The following is a 23889-nucleotide window of genomic DNA, read 5'->3' on the forward strand; positions in this document are numbered from 1 at the left end:
TTAGTAGAATGTAATTCGAGCAATTCTGATAAATGACTGACCAGTGAATTGCTCTGAAATGCGCTTGAACAGCTCCTGAATGGCCGTGCTGTTCCCGATGAACGTCGCAGACATCTTGAGGCCACGGGGTGGGATGTCGCAGACGGCGGTCTTGACGTTGTTCGGGATCCACTCGACAAAGTAGCTCGAGTTCTTGTTCTGGACGTTAAGCATCTGTTCGTCGACCTCCTTCATGCTCATGCGGCCGCGGAAGATGGTGGCTACCGTCAGGTAGCGGCCGTGGCGGGGGTCGCAGGCGGCCATCATGTTCTTGGTGTCGAACATCTGCTGCGTCAACTCTGGCACGGTCAGCGCCCTGTACTGTTGGCTGCCTCGGGACGTGAGTGGTGCGAAGCCGGGCATGAAGAAGTGCAGACGCGGGAAGGGAAACCTGCGTGTGTATGGTTACTTAAGTTGCTTTAAGACTTTTTTTTTTGCGTTAAGCACCGCGAACAAGGGCCTGCAGGCGCCGCGCCATTCATGTCCCCAATTGTGCTACGAAGTTATACACAACACAAGCTATTCCCTCTTCAGGTGTGGTGAAGTAGTTTGCAGGCCTAAGCGCCTGTGGCCATTGTGGGCATCGGGCCATTCTTCGATGGCAGTGATCGGTGCCACTCACTACAGCTTCGCATATAGAGATGTCGAGTAACAGTAATAGACTACGATCCCTGAGAAAAGAAAGCTTCGTCACCTGAGGCATGTTGTGACTCCGGACATTGTGACAGAAACCAGGTGGTTGAGGTCCCCGTATGTGGGAGTGGTGAGCTTCAGGGTTCGGAAGCAGATGTCGTATAGCGCCTCGTTGTCAATGCAGTAGGTTTCGTCGGTGTTCTCCACCAGCTGGTGCACGGACAGGGTGGCGTTGTAGGGCTCGACGACGGTGTCGGAGACCTGCAGTTTTGAATGCGCTTGAATTCGCACTTTCTGTCGACGTGGTGCAAAGCCTACCACATCTATGCACAAGAAAAATTTTCTCATGTTTAAGCACTGTGATTCTTCGATTTCTCGCTACCATTGTCGAGCATTAAAGGGACAAGAAATTATTTTGATGGTCAAATTCAGCGGCAGCGATCAGTAGAGGTGGCCTTTGTCAGTATTAATTCGAGTCAAATTCAAAAGCTCTGCGTGGACCCTACACACACCTCCTTCACGCCCCGACGTCATGCAGATGCGGTGGCGCTGATGTCAGTAGCGCCTTTGGCACGGCAGGCAAAATAGGTTCCGCCTGCCCGTGCCCACCAGCTGCTGCAGCTGCTGGCGGGACTGCGCAACTGCATCATGCCCGCGCCTCGATATGTTTCTCGCTGATAGATACCACATTAAGGAATGGGCCACGGTAGTAAAGCGCGAAGTCTGGGCCTCGATCGCCGCTTCCAGGCATTGTACTTCGTAGCTGGGGAGTTGCGTTCATTCTCCTGAACATCAGCATAGTACGCTTATAATTGCTTAAGGGAAAAAAAAACACAAATGTCTGCGCACGTAATTATCACGTCGAGCCGTTTTGGTGTTCACTGGGCGCTGACAGGCTGAATCACCACCAAGGAATGCGGTCTTTTGTTGATAGCAGATAATGTTTAAACGTGTGTGGAAGTTATACGATCATATAAAGCCGCGTTCATGGCACTTAATATTCACTTCAGACCATTTCTTAATATGGCCGACATAATTACTTGGTCTGTGTAGAAAGAAGCCTGCTAAATTGTGTCGTTTTTGCACGGCCACGTTGGCATGTTTCTGTACGTGTGCTAAAAGCCAAGTGCTTTTTCACTGCATCATATGTCATAAGCTGTTTCATGAGGCGGTGCATGATCGCGAAGCTTGTTTGGAAAGAAGCAGTCGCGATCGCATTGCCCGAGTTGATGACGATGATGATGACCTCAGGCTTAATGGCACATACCCACGGCGGGGGATTGGCCAGGGTGCAATGCTGATACAAACGCACTCATGGCCAAGGAGTGGTGTAATTGGATAATTTTGTGACCTAGACTCGAATTTTGATTAAAAATCAATATTAAAAAAAACGGAAATGAAAAAGCAGGTAATTCTCATTCTAGCAGAGGAATCTACCTGATGCAATTATATATTCGTGAATAAAATCGCACACTGGTTTCAATGCATATCCCTTGGCGCTTGCCCCGAAGGAGAGGAGAATCGGAATAAATAGAGCAAGCCCCCGTCGAGCGAGGGGATCTCTAAGTAAGCTGTATGGCGAGAAGTTAACCGCAAAGAGGAAAAAGTGATCTATGGACTCAATTTCGCTAATGACTCATAGAGGGTGGTCAGAAATATCCCTGATCGACATAAGTAGAGATTTAGTCGCGGTATTCTGCAGCGCAGTAGGGTCGTGGACACTTCACATTGCCTTGAACTGCACATCCGCGCACTCCAAGGAAATGCCAGGTGTTGAAAATTCGCTGCAGCAAGGAGAGGCTCATGGCTCAAGTACTGGAGACGCTGGCTGCAGTCAAGTAGACAGTATTAGGGGCGAACGGGACAATAGGTCCACCAAGGGCGGACTTTGCAAAAAAATCAACTCTCTCATCAGAAGCAATGCCACAGTGCCCAGGGACCCAGTGAAAGCGTACTTTTGTAATATGTGGTGGAACAAGAAATTGAAGGGAACGGCTCATAGGAGTATCTCTCGATTTTTCGAGCACTATCAAGACGGAAAGGCTGTCTGAAAGTATAACAACCTGAGAGATACTGCAGGGATTCCTTATTTACGCCAACTCAATGGCCAGAAACTCGGCGACAAAAATAGGGGTATAGTCAGGAGCCCGAAATGAATAACTCTATTCAAGAGCCCTTGAGTAAATGCCAATGGCTGCTTTTTCATTTTTCTGGGAGGCGTCTGTAAAAACGGTAGTATGGTTAGGGAAATTATCCAGACACTCCTTAATAAGCCCATTTAAAACATTTGCAGGCAGATTCTTAGCATTCCTTGGGAAGGTGTCGTCAAAGGGGACTACAGTATCAGCCCGGCGGTGGTTAACTGGTACTACAGAATTTATTGATACAGAAATTTTTGACAGCAGGGAATTAGTGAACACAACCTGAGGAAGCTTATACCTAGGCCAAAAATTACCGAAGAATAGAGATGGGTTCGTTGTAAATATAGGGTTAGCGAATTCAGGAACAAGCTCCTAAGACATTAAAAACGTCCGCACAGTGAGAAGCTGAGCCGCAAATTTAGATCAGGTATCCGCGCCTCCAAGTACAGCGCAGCGTTAGCGACTGATTTAGGCAGACCTAAGCAAAGGCGCAGAGCGCGTCGCTCAATAACAAACCGGGGTTCAAGCTTGTACCTTGTGCACCCAGAAAAGAGAACAGAGCTAAATTCAAGTACACATGTCTTATACAGAAAGAGCAAAGTGTCCCGACTCATACCAAATTTTTTGTTGCTGATCCTCTCCAACCGGCCAAGGGCACGCTCACCTTTAAAGCACTATGCTTCTAATCAAGTAGGGCATAAGCATCCGCGCGCGAGCACCTATCGCGCTGAATAATGTCCAAGACACACTGTTCATCGGCACGCTTTGGGCAGGTGGGATCGTCAGCTGCGAGATCAGACTTAGAAGTGCAGACGTCTGAAGCATGAGCACCGCCGCAAACGCGGCAGCGCGTTGCCGACTTGCAAGATTTGCCTCTCTGACCAAAACGCCAGCAGTTCTTACATTGTAATGGACGGGGCTGCAGTGGGTCAACACGGTAGACAATGGGCCAGACTGATTTCCCATCGGCAAGAGGACCCCGCAAAAGTTGCTATAGCAGACTCAGTTGGAAAACGAGAGCCTCCAGCCTCTGTTGCAGCGGTAAACTGAGAGGATGCCCACACCGGCATCATGGAAGTCCAAGAATTTCTTCTGGCGTAGCGGAGGGATACACACCGCGGATTATTCCTTTTACGCAGGCGAGTTGCTCGGGAATAAACGCTTTCACCGGGAGTGAGGCAAAAGAGGTGCACTGCAGCAAGTCTGCAACACAATCCAAATCAGGTGATTTGCACAGAATTCTTCTTTTGGCAAATGATCGAACCTCGGAAATCTCAAGATATCGAATGGTCGCTGCCTTCAGCTGCTCCTAGATCATATGAGAGTTTTTGATCTTAATTAAACCATCTCCTACAGGGACCAGAGCCACAGGGATACGCTTGGCAAAAAGAATTTAGGCAAACTGGCGAACCAGGCTACTGGACCTGTGCCCGAGGAAGACATAGCCATGTCCGTAAGCCTAAGAAACATGAAGCCTACGTCCAAAAGGGAAAAAACCTGGCCAAATCCCCCACTCGCCGAACGGCCTCACCAGGAGTTTACAGGATCAGCAGCACCAAGACACGCTTCAGCACCGAGGCCAGATGAAGCGGGAGGCGACATAGAACAGCCGTAGAACAGCGTCGGGTCGTATCAGCACAATGGACACTAAGGGCCGTTGTTGTTGTTGCCTTCGTGACATGGCACATACCCACGAAGGGGGATTGGCCAGGGTTCAGTGGGGAGACCCCATAGAATAGGGTAAATGGTGCCAAGCTATTTTGCCTTGGGTGAAATTTACGAGTGATTAAAAAGAAAAGAAGGGCCCATTCTTCTTCTTTACCGAGTTGTTGTTGTTGTTGTTGTTGTTGTTAGCCTATCAAAAGATGGCACATACCCACACTGGGGGATCGGCCACGAATCGGGTGGCTATTCACCTGAACGCAGTTAACAAAAAGGAAAAGCACGTGGGAGCATAACACCGGTGAATTTTTCGTCATGAACAGAAAAGGGATGAGTGTTTTGATTTTAAAATTTTAAGAATAATAATAAAGAGAGTGATTAAATATTAATGATTTAGTCAAAATGTAATAATTGATAGAAAAGAAAAGGTTGAAACACTTAGCAAGGCAGTCGGTGAGATTCTATCAGGAAATTTTGAACAGCGGTGCAAACAGATCTGTGGCTGAACCCAAATGTGGTGGCGCCAAATGATAGCAAGAGCGGGCTGCTCAAACTAAGGCCAAGATGCTGCAAGGGCTCCTCCAGCAACCTTTTTCTCAGTGAGTTGAATCGGCGACAATACAGCCAAAAATGTTCAATAGATTCTGGCTCACGGCAAAATGCACAAAGGGGAGAGAGCGCCAAACCCGACTTGTGTAAATAGAAATTTAGAGGGGGGATGCGGCAGCGTAGCCTCGTCAGTGATACTTCAAGCTGCCGAGAGCAACAAATTTTCTTGTTCCAATAATATTTAAGGTGCTCATAATCCGCCGATGTTAAAAGTGATGTGTCTTGCGAGCTTAAAAACGCACGTCGCCGAAATCTAGATGCTGTAATGTAGGCTGTATCCGGGATGATTGGCAACACGGGGCCGCTGAGGGAAGCCTTTGCGAGATTATCAGCAATCTCATTTACTGTCACACTGCTGTGGCCGGGAACCCATACTAAATGAACAAGGCTCAAATGCGGAGGAAGTAGGGATAAGAAAGTTGATAAAATGGGACCGTCAACCTGTGCAGCGAGGGACGAACACAAAGATAAAGAATCAGTAATTACTGCAACTGCTGTAATAGAGGGGTCTAGCTTGCGTAGAGCAAGTACAACTGCTAGAAACTCTGCTTGAAAAATAGGGGTGAAATCTGGAATTCGCAGAGAAAAGGACCAGTCTAAATGGGAGCAAAATATTCCCACACCTGCTTTTTCATTGCATTGCGATGCATCAGTGGCTATTGCTATATCGGTTGGTAGGGTCCTCAGATGATCTTCTAGAAGGCCATTTAGAATACTCGGTGGCAAAAGTTTTTCATTTTTTGGGAATATGTCGTCGAAAACAATGTGGATAGTGGGCCCATTCCGAAGCGCACGAAGGATATCATAAATGTTTACATCTAAAGTCTGAAGTAATCTTTGCACAAACACTACCTGAGGGGAATTGAAACGAGACCAGGGGACACCAAAAAAGGAGGTCGGCTGAGAACAGAAAATGCTTTGGGAACGGTGGAAATGGGATTCATGGATCCTGAGGTAAGTTTGCACAGTTAAAAATTGAAGTCGTGATAAGAGAGACGGAATGCGGGCTTCAAGGTACAGCACATTGATAGCCACACATTTTGGAAGGCCGAGGCACATGCGAAGTGCTTCCCTCTCTAAAAGGACGAGAGGGCGAAGTTTATATGTAGCCGAGCCTGAAAACAACACTGATCCAAATTCTAAAATTGGCCTGACATACATTATGTAGATCATTAATAGCGCATCTCTGCGCATGCCGTACCGGTGATGACATAATCTCCGTAACATGCCCACGGCACGAGCCCCTTTCGCCGCGACATGGTCAATGTGAGGTCGCCAGGTGAGTTTGTTGTCATAAATGACCCCTAGGTATTTTAGGGATTGAACCTGCGGTATTATTTTTAACTGGCAAGTGAGAGAGACCAGTACAGGGGTGAATAGAGGGAAAACAAGAGTAGCGCACTTGCCAACATTTAACTTCAGGTGTAATGCGCTCAACCAGTGCTCAAGTGTATTCAAATATGACTGCAACAGACCATACAGAGAATGTATATCCGGCGCAGCAGCAAAAAACGCAATGTCGTCCGTATAGACGTAAGTGCGTACATGGCGGTGGAGAGGAATTGAGCTTAACAGAATATTAAAGAGCACAGGAGAAAGTACAGCTCCTTGCGGTACACCTCGCGTTTGTCTATACCTCTCTGAATGAACACCATTATGGACGCAAAAGAATTCCCTGTTATGAAGAAATGCAGATATCCATGCAGCTATATAATCTGGAAATTGAAGAGACTGTAGCCTATGTATCATGTTAGTTAGTTAGTTATATTGATTTTAATGGCGCAAAAGCAACTTAGGCTATGATGCGCCAAACACACGGTTAGAGCTTTTGTTAAAGGTTACGCTTTTTATATCTAAAGTTTGTATAAAACATTGGCTTCTCTGAGAAATTTAAAAATGCTAGAAAAATGAACCAGTGCTTGATCTCTTAAAAGTAACATGGGGTGTAGTGGGATGTATTCATTGTACAATGTTGTGAAATATTTTTTCCTCAGTTGTTCCAGTTTTTTGCATACAATTAAAATGTGGTTTACCGTGAGTTCATCGCCACACATTTCGCAGAGAGGTTTGCCTTTTTTTGTCAGTAAGAAGTTGTGAGTAAGGTGTGTGTGTCCAATGCGTAGTCGACACAAAATAACTTCTATGAAACGCTCCTGATGTGTACATGATCTCCATTCTCCCAAAACAGGTTTTATAGAATGTAGTTTGTTGTTTGTTTGTTCGTCCCATGCAATCTGCCACTTATTCCTGAGTTTACTGTGCAGTAATTTAGAAAAATCCCTCTGTGGTATGTTAACTTGTTTTATATGGCCAATTCTAGCTTGTGCTGCGCAAGCATCTGCTCTCTCATTACCTAAAATTCCAACATGGCTAGGGACCCAGCAGAATATAATGTTATGTTTTTGCTTTGTAATTTTAACTATGTTATGTATGATTTTTCCTATTATGGGTTCAGCAGCGTTTGTAGAATGCAGCGCTTTTAGCATACTGAGTGAATCGGTGTAAATGATGCTATTTTTTATGTTTTGTTTTACTATTTGTTCTACAGCTACAAAGATGGCATAACACTCCGCAGTAAATACCGATGCATACTGTGGCAATCGTATCATTTTTTCATTTGTTCCTTGAATTACTGCACTTCCGACATGACTTTCTGTTTTTGAGCCATCAGTGTAAAATTCGGTGTAAGTGTCATATTTTTCTTGTAGTGCAAAGAACTCTTGCAGTATGTGCTCGTGTGGTATTTTCTCTTTGTTTAAGTGTGTCAACGTGAAGTCACACACTGAAGGAAGGCTGTACCATGGTGGTAGATATTCATGTCTTTGTGCAATGTTAGGTAGGGCGTCCAGCACTGCTAAGTCTTCACATTTATCTTCAAAGCGCATTATTAGTGGCCTGATAAAATGTGGTTTATTATTGAATAATCTCCTAGATGGGCACTTGGTAACAATGGGATAGCAGAGATGTTTAGGGAGAGAACGGGTTTTTAGGATGTACGTGCATGTTAGTGTGACTCTTCTATCCTCTAGTGTGGGCTCATTAGCTTCAACGTAAAGACTCTTTACCGGGGATGTTCTATAAGCTCCAGTTGATAGGCGCAAACCAAGATTATGAACAGGGTCCAGTCGTTTCAAGTAGGATGTTCTTGCCGAACCATATACCACACACCCGTAGTCCAGCTTGGAGCGCACCAAAGAGCGATATATTTGCAATAGGCATGCTCTATCGGACCCCCACCGTTTTCGCGAGAGTACCTTTAATACATTGAGGGCTTGGGATGCTTTCTTTTTCAGGTTGTTAATGTGTGACAGAAATGTAAGTTTCTTGTCAAAAGTGACGCCTAAAAATTTATGTTCCTGTTTGACTGGCAGTGTGGTTTGATTCAAGCACAGATTGGGATCGACCTGTAGGCCTCGTCGTAATGAGAATAAAACAGCTACTGTTTTTTGAGGGGAGAACTTGAATCCATTTTTCTCTGCCCAAGCAGCCAGTTTATTTAGTGTGATTTGTATTTGTCTCTCGCAGGACAGTATGTTGGAAGAAGTGTATGCTATCTGTATGTCATCTACATAAACTGAATACATTACGGACTTAGGTATTACTTTGGCCAAGGAATTCATTTTTACTATAAAGAGTGTCGTACTTAAAATGCATCCCTGGGGTACGCCATTCTCTTGGGCGAATGTCGTTGATAGAGTTGCTCCCAGACGGACTCTGAACGTGCGGTTAGTCAGGAAGTCGTTCAAGCAGTTCAGCATCCTGCCGCGGATCCCTAGATCTGCTAGGTCATGGAGGATGCCGAACTTCCACGCGGTATCATATGCCTTCTCCAAATCGAAGAAGACACCGATACAGTGCTGTTTGTGGATGAACGCCTCTCGGATGGTGTTTTCTAGGCGGACAAGGTGATCAGTGGTCGAGCATGCTTTCTTAAATCCACATTGATGTAAAACTAAGAGTCGACGAGATTCAAGTGTGAAGGTCAGTCTAATGTTTACTATGCTTTCGAAAGATTTAGCGATGCAGCTGGTGAGGGCTATCGGTCTGTAATTGTTAGGACTTGTTGGTTGTTTTCCGGGTTTCGGAAAAGGTACTATTATTGCTTTCTTCCACTCCTCAGGTATTCTGCCAGTCATCCATATTTTGTTAAAGAAGTTCAACAATGCCTGCACGGCAGCCTCAGAGAGATGGGCAAGCATAGCGTAATGCACATTATCTGGGCCTGTTGCTGTCTTTTTACCGGAAGATAATGCCTTAATCAATTCCTGGAGTGTGATGGGTTGATTGTAGTCCTCTCTGCATACCTGCTGCAAATGGAAGTTTTTGTTTTTCTGCTATTGCTTTGTACTTCTGGAAAGTGTTTGTGTAATTGGACGAACTGGAAACTTCAGCAAAATGCTCACCTAGTATGTTGGCCTGTTCTTCTAATGATGTTTGTGTCCCGGGTGTAGTCAACAGAGGAAGTGTGAAAGGGGTATGGTCACTACTGAATCTTCGAACTTTTTCCCACATTTTTTTTGAGGTTATTGAGCTGTTTATAGAGGACACATATTTCTGCCACGAGGATTTCTCGGCATTTCTCCGAACGAATCGCGCTCTGGCCTTGGCCCTCTTAAAGGCAATCAAGTTCTCCGCTGTGGGGTACCGACGCAGAGAGCCCCAAGCAATATTTTGTTGTTTTTTTGCCAATGTGCATTCTAGTGTCCACCATACTTTATGTTTTTTGTGTACGAGTCCTGTTGTTTGTGGTATGGCTAGTGCAGCGGCCGATATTATGCATGTAGTAAATTTTTCATTAATTTCGTCTATGCTGAGATCTTCACAAAATTCTTTTTATAGTGTGGCACTTGCTGTAAAAAGTGACCAGTCGGCGAGGTGAAGTTTCCAGCGCCGTGGTCTTGTGGGGATGACTGCAGTAGACGATGAGAGGCTGATGATAATAGGTAGGTGATCACTTCCCAGAGGGTCATTTAAAACATCCCATTTAAAATCTGTAAAAAGCGATGGTGATGCGAAAGCTAAATCGAGAAAGCTCATTTTTGCCGAGCTTGGGCAACAATAAGTTGCTTTTCCTGTATTTAAAAGACAGATGTTATTTGAGAGGATAAAATCTTCGATTGTTTGCCCCCTAGAGTCACAGCGCTCGCTTCCCCAAAAAGGGGAGTGAGCGTTAAAATCCCCAACTACCAGATATGGCTCTGGAAGTTCATCTATCAATTCTTCTAGATCATGGACTGTTAATGTAAAATGTGGAGGAATGTATACGGAACAGATTGTTAGTGTTTTATAGCTGACAATGCTGACTGCAACCGCCTCTAGTTTTGTATTGAGCTTTATTTCTCGAGCAGGGACGCCGCTTTGGACGACAATTGCGACGCCTCCTGAGAGTCGATTTGCCTGCTCGCGATCGCGTCTAAAAGTTTGATAATGTTTCAGGATATGCACATGTTGTGGACCAAGATTGGTCTCCTGAAGACATAAAACTATGGGTAACATTGACCCTAAAATATGTGTTATGTCACTATAATTCCGCATAAGTCCTCTACAATTCCATTGAATGAAAAAAGCCATGCTTGTGTTTATAAAAGAAAATGAAAGGAGATTTACTTATGAGGGGGGCCCGTTATGAGGGGCCTGTCTTTTTTTCGCTCAAGAGAGCTGTTCCGCCGCTGTAATGGAGGCGGAGTGGGTGTTGTATCCATCACCTCAACAGAGGTGCTGGAGGACCGCGCAGCCGCGGTTGTGTTAGTTTCAGGCCTCTCCCGACGGGGGGAGGTCCTGCGGTATGCCGACCCATGGACCGGCGGTCCCTGCTTTGGCAGTGACAGGGCAGCTTTCGCTGACCCTGCCTGGGGCGTGGATGGCCCTGCCATAGGCTCGGTGGGAGCGGCCTTGGCAGGTGCCGGAGTGCTGTGCGGTGCTACGCCCCTGCGCACCACATCAGCGAAGTTTTGTTTTGCTGTGAAAAAGAATGTGTTTGTAAGCGCAAAACGCCTTCTCGCTTCTTTAAAAGAAATGTTTTCTTTGGTCTTTATGGTGATAATTTCTTTTTCTTTCTTCCAGGACGGACACGCCCTGGAGTATGCAGCATGTTCTCCTTCACAGTTTGGACAGCACAGGGCTGCGTCACATACATCAGACTGGTGATCCTTAGAGGCACATTTTGCGCAAGTTTTACGACCGCGGCAGCTCTGTGAGCCGTGGCCGAACCTTTGGCAGTTGAAACACCTGCGAGGGTTTGGTATGTATGGTCTTACATTGATTTTCAAATATCCCACGTCGATTGTGTCGGGCAGGGTGCTGGTGTTGAACGTCAGGATCATGTGTTTTGTCTCTATTTCCTTGTTGTTCCTCCGGATTTTGATTCGGAGGACATCTCTGACGTCTTGGTCGATGAGCCCTTCGAGCATTTCTTTTTCAGTTATGTGAAGAAAATCATTTTCCGATATTACGCCTCGGACAGTGTTTAGTGAGCGATGAGGAGTCACGGAGACCGGGATTTCCGCTATGGATGTTAGGTTGCAGAGCTTAGAATGTTGGACATTGTCACACAGTTCGAGCAATAAGTCGCCGCTGGCCATTTTTGACAGCTTATAGCCAATGCCTAGGGTTTCAGTCAAGCACTTTGACACAAGGAAGGGGGATATTATTCTTGCCTGTTTATCTTGTTGTTCACTGTGGATCACATGATATTTGGGGAAAGTTACTTTTCTTTTTTGAAAGAAGTTGTCTGCCTCGTTCCGCCCTCTTTTGAGAGAGCGATCAGGTTTTGAAAGTTGGGGAGCCATAAAAAAAACTTTGTTTTTCGGTCATGGTGCCAGCCACCCACCACGGAGTCCAACAAGGGGACGGGACAGGAACTTGATAGCAAGTCCTGCCCACGCCAGCTGTACACCTCAACTATAACCAAATATGACGCAACTCAGGGCAGTTGACCGCACAAGGTTAACCCTCGCCGCCAGGAAAAAAGGAAAAACCAAGAAGCGAGTAGGATATAGGAGAGTTGTGAGATATAGATAGGAAAGTTAAAGATGAAGAGGAGGATAGGAAAAGGCGACTGCCGATTCCCCCCGGTCGGGTCAGGCCGGAGGTGCCGCTGCAGGAAGCTGGGGCCAAAGTGGTGTGTTGCCTCCGCAAAGGGGCCTTAAGGGTCCAAACGCTCGGCATCGGCTCAACCACCAGGATCCCCTTTTCCCCGGACACGGCGATGCCACGCACGGCGAGGCGCGGGTGCTCGGGTCCGTGGTGATGCACAGTTCACCATCATCCCCTTGCGGGGATGTCCCTGCGGATGCTCGGGAACCCGCGGTGTCGCCACTCACCGTCGCGACGCCTGCAAGCTGCAGGCGCCCCCCTGCGGGGAGCCTATGTATCAGGATGGAGTGTTCTACACTGTCGTAAGCTTTGGCGACATCTAACGTAACCAAAGCCGCGACCAGGCGTTGACGACGAGCAAGGAGAATTCTGCTCTCAAGATCAGCATGTACATTCCATATCGAACACCGTGGCCGGAAACCGAGTTGGCACGGGCTGAGTATACTTTTGCGGTCCACAATGGCTGACACCCGAATTAGTAACAACCTTTCTATCAACTTTACCACGTTTGATGTTAAACAAATTGGCCTAATATTATCCAATTCATAGCCTCCACCCTGATTTTTAAGTAAAGGGATCACCTTGGACAGCTTCCACTCAGAAGGTATCCAAGCGTGTTTGAGAGAGTAGTTTATTAGGTGCAATAAGGAGTTGGGAGACTCTTCAAATAGAATCTTGAGCATCTTTGTGGTAACACCATCAGGGCCAGGAGCAGCAGCTGGCAATCTCTGAACAACTTGTGAAAGCTCTGATAGATTTACTTGTGAGTCATTATCATTTGGTACGACTGGTGCAAACAACAATGGTCGCATAGGTAGTAAAGACGAGAACCGCTTTTGCAGGCCTGTGGCTATTAATTCAACCGCCTGGATAGCTTCTACAGGTGACATAACTAATGACTGAAAATTATGAGAGGACATGAGCTGTTTCCTAGACCGTAGAAAACCGAATAGTGCACGTCGGTTGCCCGCCTTTGAAAGATAATCGAAGTGTTCTGAGTCATATTTTTCCTTTGCGCGAGAAACTGTGCGTTTAAAGGTGGCTGCAATAAATTTATAATCACTCCAGTTATTCGGACATTGGTTATGAAGAAGCTTTTTCCATGCTGCCTTCCTCCGCCTGTAATCTCTTGTACAGTCCGCATTCCACCAGTTAGAAGAATTCCCTTTTATTGGCCTCACCAGGAACTCGGACTTTTTACGGCTTTCCTCAATAGCCAGACATATGCTTGCTGACTGGTGGACCTCGGCGATGTTAGACACTGGAGCAAGGGCAGAGCGCAACGCCGTCTGAAATCTGTCATAATTTACATGTGACCGCAACTGAGAAGACGCCGGAGTAACACGACATATGATATCAAAATGAATAGGTATATGATCACTTGAAGTGCCGCTATCAACTGTCGACCAATTCGTTACGCCAATTCCAGGACTAATGAACGTGAGATCTAAAACAGATTGAGTGTGTGAGCGAAGATAAGTGGCCGATCCTGAATTTAAGAACATCAGGTTGTGATCAGAAACCCAGTCCCAAAGGCGCTTGCCGCACGAATTAGTCCTAAAACCCCAAGACACATGGTGAGAATTGAAGTCCCCAGCCACGAGAACTGGGTTTTTACAGTTTACGAGTAAAAAATCCAGAGGTCTAACATCCTGGACTCCATTGGGGAAATAACAATTTGCTATTGAAAATGGAGAGCACCCAGGAAGTACAAAGTCTATTGCCAAAATCTCACAGTCAGGAGACATTTGTTGAAAAGATACCACAGCGCTGTGGCAAAATTTTGAAGAGACTAAAGTTAGTAAACCCCCGCCTCTTGACTGGCGGTCTAGGCGAAATGACCGGTAATTTTTGATATGAAAATGTTTGTCGGTTGAAAGCCACGTTTCTTGCAGAATTATGACATCCGGATTAAGCTGAGTATAAAGGCAGTGTAAATCTGTGGAAGCGGAAAGAATAGAGCGACAGTTCCACTGCAGAACTCGCAACGACGCTATGGTTGCGAAAGTCTAGCAGCAGCAACTGCCTGCTCCAAAATGGTATCCTTGGGTTTAGTGCCAAGCTGCTTCTTCTTTGATTTGGGCTGGGTGCCCTGAGAAGACAACGAATGAGACATGGGGGACCCACTGCGCTTAAGAAGCCGCGCATCAGGCTCCACCATCTCGGAATCATACATTATATCAACACCCCTCGAAGTACCCGAGGTAGGTACAGCGGAAGTGACAGAAGTTTGTTCCTGGGGTTGTGATGCTACTGGAATTTGAGACCGGATAAGAGGAGAGGGAATTGTTGTCGAAAGAGGTGCCAAACTAGCCTGCACGGCATGTGTAATCTGAGCCGCTAGAACATTTGTAAAGCACTCTGACACACTTGCGACAATCTTTTCTACCATTTTAGACATCGAAGCCTCCACAGCAGCCGCAATTGCCTGGGACAGCGTTGAGTCTAGCATGACACCTTGCCGAGCGGTCACACCGGCATAACCTCGTGCACGTTCTTTGACCTCTGAAATAGCGTCACGGCGCGAACAGCGTTTCCTGTCAATTATTTCCAGAATTTGAATTTCCTGAGCTCGAGAGGGACAATTTGAGTAGTTTGCAGAGTGCGCACCACCGCAAAGGCAACACTTCTCATTCTTCTCAGTGCAGGTGCTTGTTGCATGACCATCCCCACAGTTGCAACACCTCAAGTTGGATTTTCAACCGCCAGCGCTATGTCCATAACGCCAGCAGTTATTACACTGCAGAGGCCGAGATGATAATGGGTCTACCCGAAAAATTAGAGGCCATGCCTTGATTTCAGAGGGGCAGGAAGTGCCGGCAAAGGTAGCAATCACTGATTCAGTGGGCATCCGCACGTTGTTCACATCCCGGCTACAGCGGTGCACAGCAACAACACCTGCAGCCGACAGAAGCTCAAGAGTCTCTGCCGGAGACAGGGAAGAGTCTACACCTCGTACAATACCTTTCGTGCACGCCAGATGAGAAGGGATGAAAGAACTTACCCGAAGGGAGGCAAGGGTAAGGAGTTTAGTAAATCTCTTACACAGGCGAGGTCTGGCGATCTGCACAGAATCCCACCGCGTCCAAACTGGCGAACCTCTGAGATTGACTCATAATGAGAAGTCGTCGACTGGAGAGCAGCCCGAACAGCACCAGGGTTGTTCATCCTGATAGCACCACCATCCCTAGGCACCAGCGCGACAGGGATACTGCCGACACCACTGCGCAAAAAAGCTTCCAACGGTAGGAGATCAGTTGACAGAGAAGCCGACCAGAGGGAACTCCCCTGGCCGGGAGACTGGGTGGACATGGTCCGGGCTTACTGCCTTACCGCGCAAAGACGCAGAGAGAAAATGCCACAATCAGCCACCCGAAACTTAGCCGATCGTTCCCAGCAGAGCAGAGCCGTCGGGGCAGCGATGAACAGGACGAACGCCACTGGGTCGAACGATGTCCTCCTAAAAGAGCGTGTCGTCGTGTCGTTGTTGTTGTTGTTGTTGTTAGCCTATCAAAAGATGGCACATACCCACACTGGGGGATCGGCCAAGAATCGGGTGGTCAATGCTTTTATATCTTCTTCCTCGTTTCTTCTTCCTCGTTTCCAGTTGCAGCGTGCTTTTGTCTTCGTTTTTGCCATCACAAAGGCCTTAGAAGATATTGCGTGTGGCCTAGAGCTTCGCTTTACATCTGCTTTACCTTCTCCTACTATATTCACATGCACCTCAAGTGATTTCACTGAGGCCTCTATGCCTGAGCTGTCGCAAATTGTTCTGCGCTTATCCCCAGCGGCTCCTGGCCCCGATAAGGTCACTTCATCTATGATCAAAATTTTGTTCAATGAATCTCCTGCAGACCTGTTGGCTCTAATTAACCATTCTATTAAAGGTCCTTGGATACCGCATGAGTGGCGTCTTGCTGAAATAGTTCCATTGCTTAAAAAGCAAGGGGAGGGCACTAGGTTCGAACCTAGTGAAATTGGTGGAAAGGGTCCTTCTCGGCCGTGTCATGTCATTCATTTCGGAAAATGCTGTATTGAATCCATGTCAAATTGGTTTCAGGCCGGGTTGTTCAATTTGGTGTGCTCATACTGACCTTGAGAGTCGTATTAAATTAGCTCGCAATAGAAAACAGCTTGCTGCGCTTGTCACCTTGGATGTCAGTAAAGCATACGACAGCGTGGAGCACTCGACTCTATTACTAAGATTACAGGAACTCAACTTCCCAAGCTATTTTGTAGCCTGGATTTCTGTTTTTTTAGATAATAGAGAATTTTACTGCTGCCAAAATGGTATTTCCTCAAGGAGATTTCCACAGACAAGAGGTGTTCCGCAAGGATCAGTTCTCTCTCCTGTTCTTTTTAACATTTTTCTAAGCTCAATTCCATGCATTCAAAATGTGAAAACTTATGTGTACGCCGACGATATTGCATTTTTTGCATCAGCAGGTGACATTCACACTCTTTATCGAACCCTGCAAAATTACCTCAATGTTCTTGACAACTGGCTAGGAAGAATTCATCTGTCCCTTAATGTGAAGAAATGCGCATTGTTAGTATTTCCAGTTTCTGTTCCTGTAAACATCTGCCTGGTCTATAGAAATAACATAATACCTCAAGTTCAGACGGTGAAGTATCTCGGTGTAATATACGACTCTACTCTCTCCTGGCGGCCACACATTGAGCAAGTTTCTGCAAAAGGAGTTCGGGCCATTGGCATCCTGCGCAGGCTTTGTAGTGCTAGGTCAGGCATGAGAAGGCATACGCTTCTGATGATTTATAAAATGTACGTCCGCCCAATTTTGGAGTTCGGGTGTGTTTTATTCTCAGGAGCTCCTGCCTATAAACTTCGCCCTCTTGTGCTTTTGGAGCGTGAGGCGTTGCGCCTTTGTCTGGGGCTTCCAAAATATGTCGCCAATGCTGTTCTGCACCTTGAGGCGCGAATGCCTTCGTTATCAGCTAGGTTTCGCCTTTTAACAGTTCAAACATTTTTAAAATTGTGCGACTCCCCTCTTCACGCTTCCAGTATAATATTTCTTAGTCAACCTTCCGCCTTTTTTAGTGCTGCCTGGTCTCGATTTCATACCCCGCAGATATGTTACGTGCAGTCCCTCCTTGATCGCATAAATATTCATTTCACTGATGTCCGCCAAATCTATAACAACTCCTCATCTGTCCAGATTGAATTCGATGACATTTTCCCATCGAATGCAAAGCTGCAGCCCTTCCCGCTTCTTCAGGGTCTATTGCAGGACCGCCTAAGGTCCTTTCCCTCTCATGTTCTTATTGCTACCGATGCCTCGCAGGATCGCGAAAAGGCAGGTGTGGGAATTTTTTCACCTTCACTGGATTGGTCTTTTTCTCTCCGTCTTCCTGACTTCACTCCAATTTTTCTGGCTGAATTATTAGCAGTAATCTTAGCCTTACGAAAATTAGAATCTACCGTTTCCCAGGTCGTGGTTATGACAGACTCTCTGTCCATTTGCTCTTCCTTATCCTCGCCCACTGACTCTCGGCCATTACGCCTCTTTAAGTTCCTGATTCCGCTGCATCTAAATTCGGTAAGGTTGCTTTGGGTACCAGGTCACATGGGCTTTCACTTAAATGAGGTTGCAGATTCCTTAGCAAGAGCCTCTCTCAGCGGCCCAATTGTTGCTGTCCTACCATCGTGTGCATATACAGCTGCGGTGAGGTTTCGCAGCTACACAATATTTCAGGAATTTGCTGCCTCGGCTCTTACATCGTCTCCCGAATATCAGCATCTTCTGCATCCTTGGAGTAGCAAAGACTGGCGCTCACGCAGACTAGAGGTCTCTTTCACGCGCTTGCGTTGCCGGGTTCCCCTTCTAAATTTCTACCTTCACAGATCTGGCCTGGCAGCTTCCCCACTGTGCCCTTTTTGTGCCGAACCTGAGACAATAGATCACTTCCTGCTGTTCTGCCGCCGCTTTTCTCATTTGAGGAAGCGTCTTTTGCAAATTCCATTTCATCAACTGGGCTTGCCTGTGTCTTCCGCGGTTGTTCTTTCCATTGGCGCTTCTTTGCTTGGACGAAGCGACAGGAGTGTGCGCTCTGCTGTGCAAAATTTTCTTCAAGAAACGCAGCGACTCCCATTCTAATTTCTTTTTCCTGATCTCAGTGAGTAAGACATTGCAACATTACAGGCATTGTGTACTATTATGCACATTAAGCAATTGTCCCGTCTTCAATCTCCAAGTTAACTGGACCCCTTTCCTTCCCTCTTTCAATCTATCAGACTACATACTATTTCCACTGCTTTTCCCGTCAAAAATTTCCTGTATCCAGTAATTAACCGCCTGTGTCTTGGCCACTCCCCCGTAGTGGGTATGTGCCAGCAACGTCTGAGGCCTTCCTTCCTTCCTTCCTTCCTCCAAAGTATCTCATAAAGCTAGCGCAAATAGATGAGAGCACACGAAGCTGCGTCCAGCACACGTAGTTGCAGGCGAGTGGAATTTTTCGGCTTGAGCCCCTGCGTCTTTCAATCAGACTCCTGCGTTGCTAGGGAAATGTTTCGGTTTGGTTTGGTTTGGTTTATGGAGTTTTAACTTTCCAAAGCGACCCAGGCTATGAGGGACGCCGTAGTGGAGCACCCCGGAAATTTGGACCACCTGGGGTTCTTTAACATGCACTGACATCGCACAGTACACGGGCCTCTAGAATTTCGCCTCCATCGAAATTCGACCGCCGCCGAGGCCGAGGTCGAACCCACGTCTTTGGGGTTACCAGCCGAGCGCCATAACCACTGAGCCACCGCGGCGGCTATGCAAACGTTTCATTTAGGGGGTACACTAACAGAAACTGTCGGGTGAAACAATGCAGCGAGATTGAGAGGAGACGCGGAAGTTGAAAGTATTTTCGTTATTTATGCATGAGATGTAACCAAATTTGGCACAACTGTGAACTTTTTATGCTAATTTCAGTGCTGTGCTTTATTTTCAGCTGGCTGGTACAGATGTTGGGTTATTATAATTAACACCGTCGTCAAGTCATCTCCGAGTGTGGAATAATTAAGTAGAAAGTGCGCAAATATTTTATGCCAGCATGTTCACAAAGCCCTGCTTTGTGTGATGACGCTACTGTTCTTTTTTTTTATGCAAAGTACGTATGCAAACAAAAGTTAAACTCTAGCATGCATATTTACGTGAACACATTTCTTAGAAAAATAACTTCAACATGCTACTGCATGTGTACAAAAAATTGTCAGATTTATTACACTACTCAATCTCTCAGGACTGCGGTGGTTCAGTGGTTATGGCGCTCAGCTGGTGACCCCAAAGACGCGGGTTCGATCCCAGCCGCCGCGGTCGAATTTCGATGGAGGCGAAATTCTAGAGGTCCGTGTACTGCGCGATGTCAGCGCACGTTAAATAAGCCCAGGGGGTCGAAATTTCTGGAGCCCTTCACTACGGCGTCCCTCATAGCCTGAGTTGCTTTGGGACGTTAAACCTTCATAAACAAAACCATAAATAAATCAACGTCTCAGGATTCATTCGCAGCAAATAGAATCATTCTATTTTTATTCGTTACGAAATTACGAAGGGATGAGTGATGCCAATCGTAGAAAACGTGAAAGCTGAGAAAACCAACCTTAAAGTTTATTCTCTCGTTGGCTTCGTTCACCCTCGTAGCTTTTTCTTTTGGTCAAAGAAATGCGGCACTGCAATCAATGGAACCTCTGATCTTCTGATCATTCCGCTTCCAAGTGATACTAAGATGGTGGTGCACCGTCGTCGGAAACCCGTGGAATTCGCGATGCGCCGAGGCCACCAGAAGGGCGATTCGCTCAATCTTCGACGCCCACACATCAAAAAAGCGTAATTTTCTAAATTTCTACTGCACAAAAAAATTGCGATCAGTTTGGCCATTTTAATAAGGTGACAAATCGGCCTCGTTGGTGCATGACCTTGTGGCGAAAAGCAGCGCTTACACGCGACAGAAGAAACTGGAGACACGACGCTGTCCCCACTTGCCTCGCTGCGCGGCACGTGTGTCAAGGGACGGTGAGCGCACGTCTGCTCCGCCGAAACAACGCCAGAGCTTCTCCTCACTGCTATCCCGAAGTGGAATTATTCCGGCTAGTGCAGAGCGTCAAAAAGTGGTTATTTTATTCCACGTCTAGCGTAGAAATCAACGGCAGCAACGCTTTCTGTTTGCAACTGATCATATATAACACACACAGTGCCAAACAATATCTCTGAATAGGCCGTACGTGGTCAACGCGAGCCTGTGCACTTCGAGAAATTACGAAGTTCAAAGCATCAACAGCATCAACCGTGCACTTGGTGATTCGCAGAAACCGACAACGCGCCTACAAGCCTACCGCGAGCCCCCTAGCGACTGCACTGACACCTTGTTTGTTTGCAAACATGCAGCAGGTCTGCGGGAATACGGTGGCCGCAGCTGGCAAAAGACAGGGTTAATAGGAGAGACATGGGAGAGGCCTTTGCCCTGCAGTGGGCCTAGTCAGGCTTATGGTGATGATGATGGTGCAGCATGTCTATAATTTACCATTTCTATTTAAATCGCTGCTCGCACTGACTCGCAGTCTGCTAGGGCGACAGCTCACCTCGCATCCTTTGCCTTAGCACACTATACTTAGCCGCTCCTACCCCAACGATGTCAGTGGGCAGCCTGACGCCCACTGCCCATTGGGCATGCTCAGGTGCCGTGGGCGGGATTGCGCAGCCCCGACCTGTTTTCTGTTAGCACGAAAGCAATCCTAGCCAACCCCTAACGATTTCGACGATGTCTCACGCGGAGAAAATGAAGCCTCAGCCAGACTCAGTAAGGAAATGGGTGTGCATCGCAATAAAGCTCAATTCTGGGGATTGTCCTGCAGGGTAAGGACAGCAACACATGGTATGGCACATGATGGTGTATATTGTGTATGGGGGTTTAACGTCCCAAAGCGACTCAGGCTATGAGGGACGCCGTAGTGAAGGGCTCCGGAGATTTCGACCACCTCGGGTTCTTTAACGTGCACTGGCATCGCACAGTACACGGGCCTCTAGAATTTCGCCTCCATCGAAATTCGACCGCCGCGGCCGGGATCGAACCCGCGTCTTTCGGGCCAGCAGCCGAGCGCCATAACCACTTAGCCACCACGGCGGCCCTGATATGGCACATGAAGAATGTCCCAAACATGGTTAGGACGCCCGAAATTTGCCCTTCGAATGACCTTGACCGAATTCGACTGCCGGTGAATCTGGCTGTGCTCAGGAGGAAGACAGGCTTCACCTCGTCTCGAAATGGAATTGGCCCACCTCCAAAAATAAGAGTTGGCCCACCCCGTAAAATTTGAAAATTGACCTACGTTCGGGACCGAAATGCGACACCCTCAGAATGGGTTTGGCCCACCCCCAAAATTTGGGAGGCCCACCATGCTTTCGCGCACTATTTCGTGCTTAGCAATGATAAACCGCTAGCCATTTTTTTTTCGGCACGTCGTTGTGTAAGAGTTGAGGGAAGCTAAGAAGCATCATTTTTAATCGCCGATATCTTCGGTGTTAAAGGGCTGTAGACACCAAATATTTGCTCGCATGTTTTCTGCTTTCAAATGATGCTTTAGACATTAGAATACATGTATCGCCGCGTTGTTTTCGCCTACGACCGATAAATAATATATAATTGAATTTCTTCTTTCATGCTGTTTCGGTTTCATCAACCGAACGATGGCTGTGACGTGTAGTTGGACTTGGAGTATCGTGAGGCAGGAAAAAAACGGCAGTATGACTGCTGATACGCCGTTTGTTTTTATTCCAGCTCTTGAAGCAGGCTTGTTTAAGCGTTGCAGTGAATTAAAACTACGTGTCAGCGTTTATATTGCAGTTGTTTTCGTGCCTCACATGATCTAAAGTCGAACTACATGCCACAACCATCGTTCGGTTGATGAAACCGAAACAGCATGAGGGAAGGAATTCAGTAATCAGTGATTTAGCGTTTGTATGCGAATACCAGACGATGATCCATGTATTATAATGCCTAAAGCATCATATGGAAGAATAAAACGCGCAACTAAATTTACATGTCTGTAGTCTTTTAATGAAGCTAGCTTATACTTGTTTTCCTGTTCGGTGACGAGTGATGGAATAGCGATCGCTCGTGCGCTTTTCCTAACCTCAGTATATACCATTTCATGGTCCCTTTAAGGTCACAGCCGTCGTGCGCTTGCACTCTGCAGCTGTTTTCGCGCCATTCGTTTGGCAGCAGCGGTGGGTGACGTAAAGTCTCGCATCTTCACGAGCGAGTGCATTGTCGATACCACCGTAGTAGGTAGACATCAAGAAAGCAAGCTCGCTGAGGTCACCACATGCGGACGTGGTGAAGCCTTCATATCTGACGGCAGTTTAATAATAATAATAATAATAATAATAATAATAATAATAATAATAATAATAATAATAATAATAATAATAATAATAATAATAATAATAATAATAATAATAATAATAATAATAATAATAATAATAATAATAATAATAATAATAGTAATAGTAATAATAATAATAATAATAATAATAATAATAATAATAATAATAATAATAATAATAATAATAATAATAATAATAATAATAATTGGTTTTCTGGGGAAAGGAAATGGCGCAGTATCTGTCTCATATATCGTTGGACACCTGAACCGCGTCGTAAGGGAAGGGATAAAAGAGAGAGTGAAAGAAGAAAGGAAGAGAGAGATGCCGTAGTGGAGGGCTACGGAATAATTTCGACCACCTGGGGATCTTTAACGTGCTCTGACATCGCACAGCACACGGGCGGCTTAGCGTTTTTCCTCTACAAAAGTTTGCGTCTCGCTGGTATTGACGCTGTCCTGGCTTAAGACACGTGCCGGCGGCGCGGAAGCTGTCACGACGAATGCGCACCTTGGGGGAGGGCATGACGCTGAAGGTGTTCATGATGCGGTCCGGGTACTCCTCCCGGATCTTCGAGATGAGCAGCGTGCCCATGCCGGAGCCGGTGCCTCCGCCCAGGGAATGGGCCAGCTGGAAGCCCTGCAGGCAGTCGCAGCTCTCTGCCTCCTTGCGCACCACGTCCAGCACGGAGTCCACCAACTCGGCGCCCTCAGTGTAGTGGCCCTTGGCCCAGTTGTTGCCGGCGCCGCTCTGGCCTGCGAAGGTTACCGCGCATATGTACGCCACCTGCATATCCCCGCGCTGCTGGGAGCCGCTGTTTCGAGCCAATAAGCTTTGACCAAAAAGGTAGCCGCTAAGGCGCTTTGCGCTGAAACCTTTCCTGTTTCTACGCGAATTTTTCTTCAGTCGCTTCGGTCGGTTTTCATCAGGCAGGGGCTAAGCACGAAAAGGAAAGAGTACGGCGTTTGTACCCGTGCCGTGTGGAGTGCGTTCTTCGTTATTCGGGTTATGAGAGCGGAGTAGTTAAATGGGGAGTTGAAAAGACGGTGCGGTGTTGCTAGGGCTGAGGACGTGTCCCTTTCCTGCCTAGCTGCTGCTGCAGAGCCAAACGCCTTTAGCTGCACGGAGTAAATTGGACCACCCAGGGTTCTTTAACATACACTGACATCGCACAGCACATGGGTCTTTTCCATTTCGCATCCACCGAAACGCGGCCGTCGCGGCTGGAATTGAACCTGCGTCCTCGATTCCAACAGCCGATCGCACTAACCACTGAGCCACCACGGCGGGGTTTCAAATTCGCCATCATTTACGTTACTCGCTTG

The 23889-nt window shown here is 46.8% G+C and overlaps 1 pseudogene; it reads right to left on the bottom strand.

The window, feature by feature from the left end:
• Positions 1-23356, bottom strand: LOC144113902 (tubulin beta chain pseudogene; annotated as a pseudogene).
• Between the last annotated feature and the right edge of the window lie 533 nt (positions 23357-23889).

This window comes from Amblyomma americanum, chromosome 1, assembly GCF_052857255.1.
Source record: "Amblyomma americanum isolate KBUSLIRL-KWMA chromosome 1, ASM5285725v1, whole genome shotgun sequence".
Taxonomy (NCBI): Eukaryota; Metazoa; Arthropoda; class Arachnida; order Ixodida; family Ixodidae; genus Amblyomma; species Amblyomma americanum.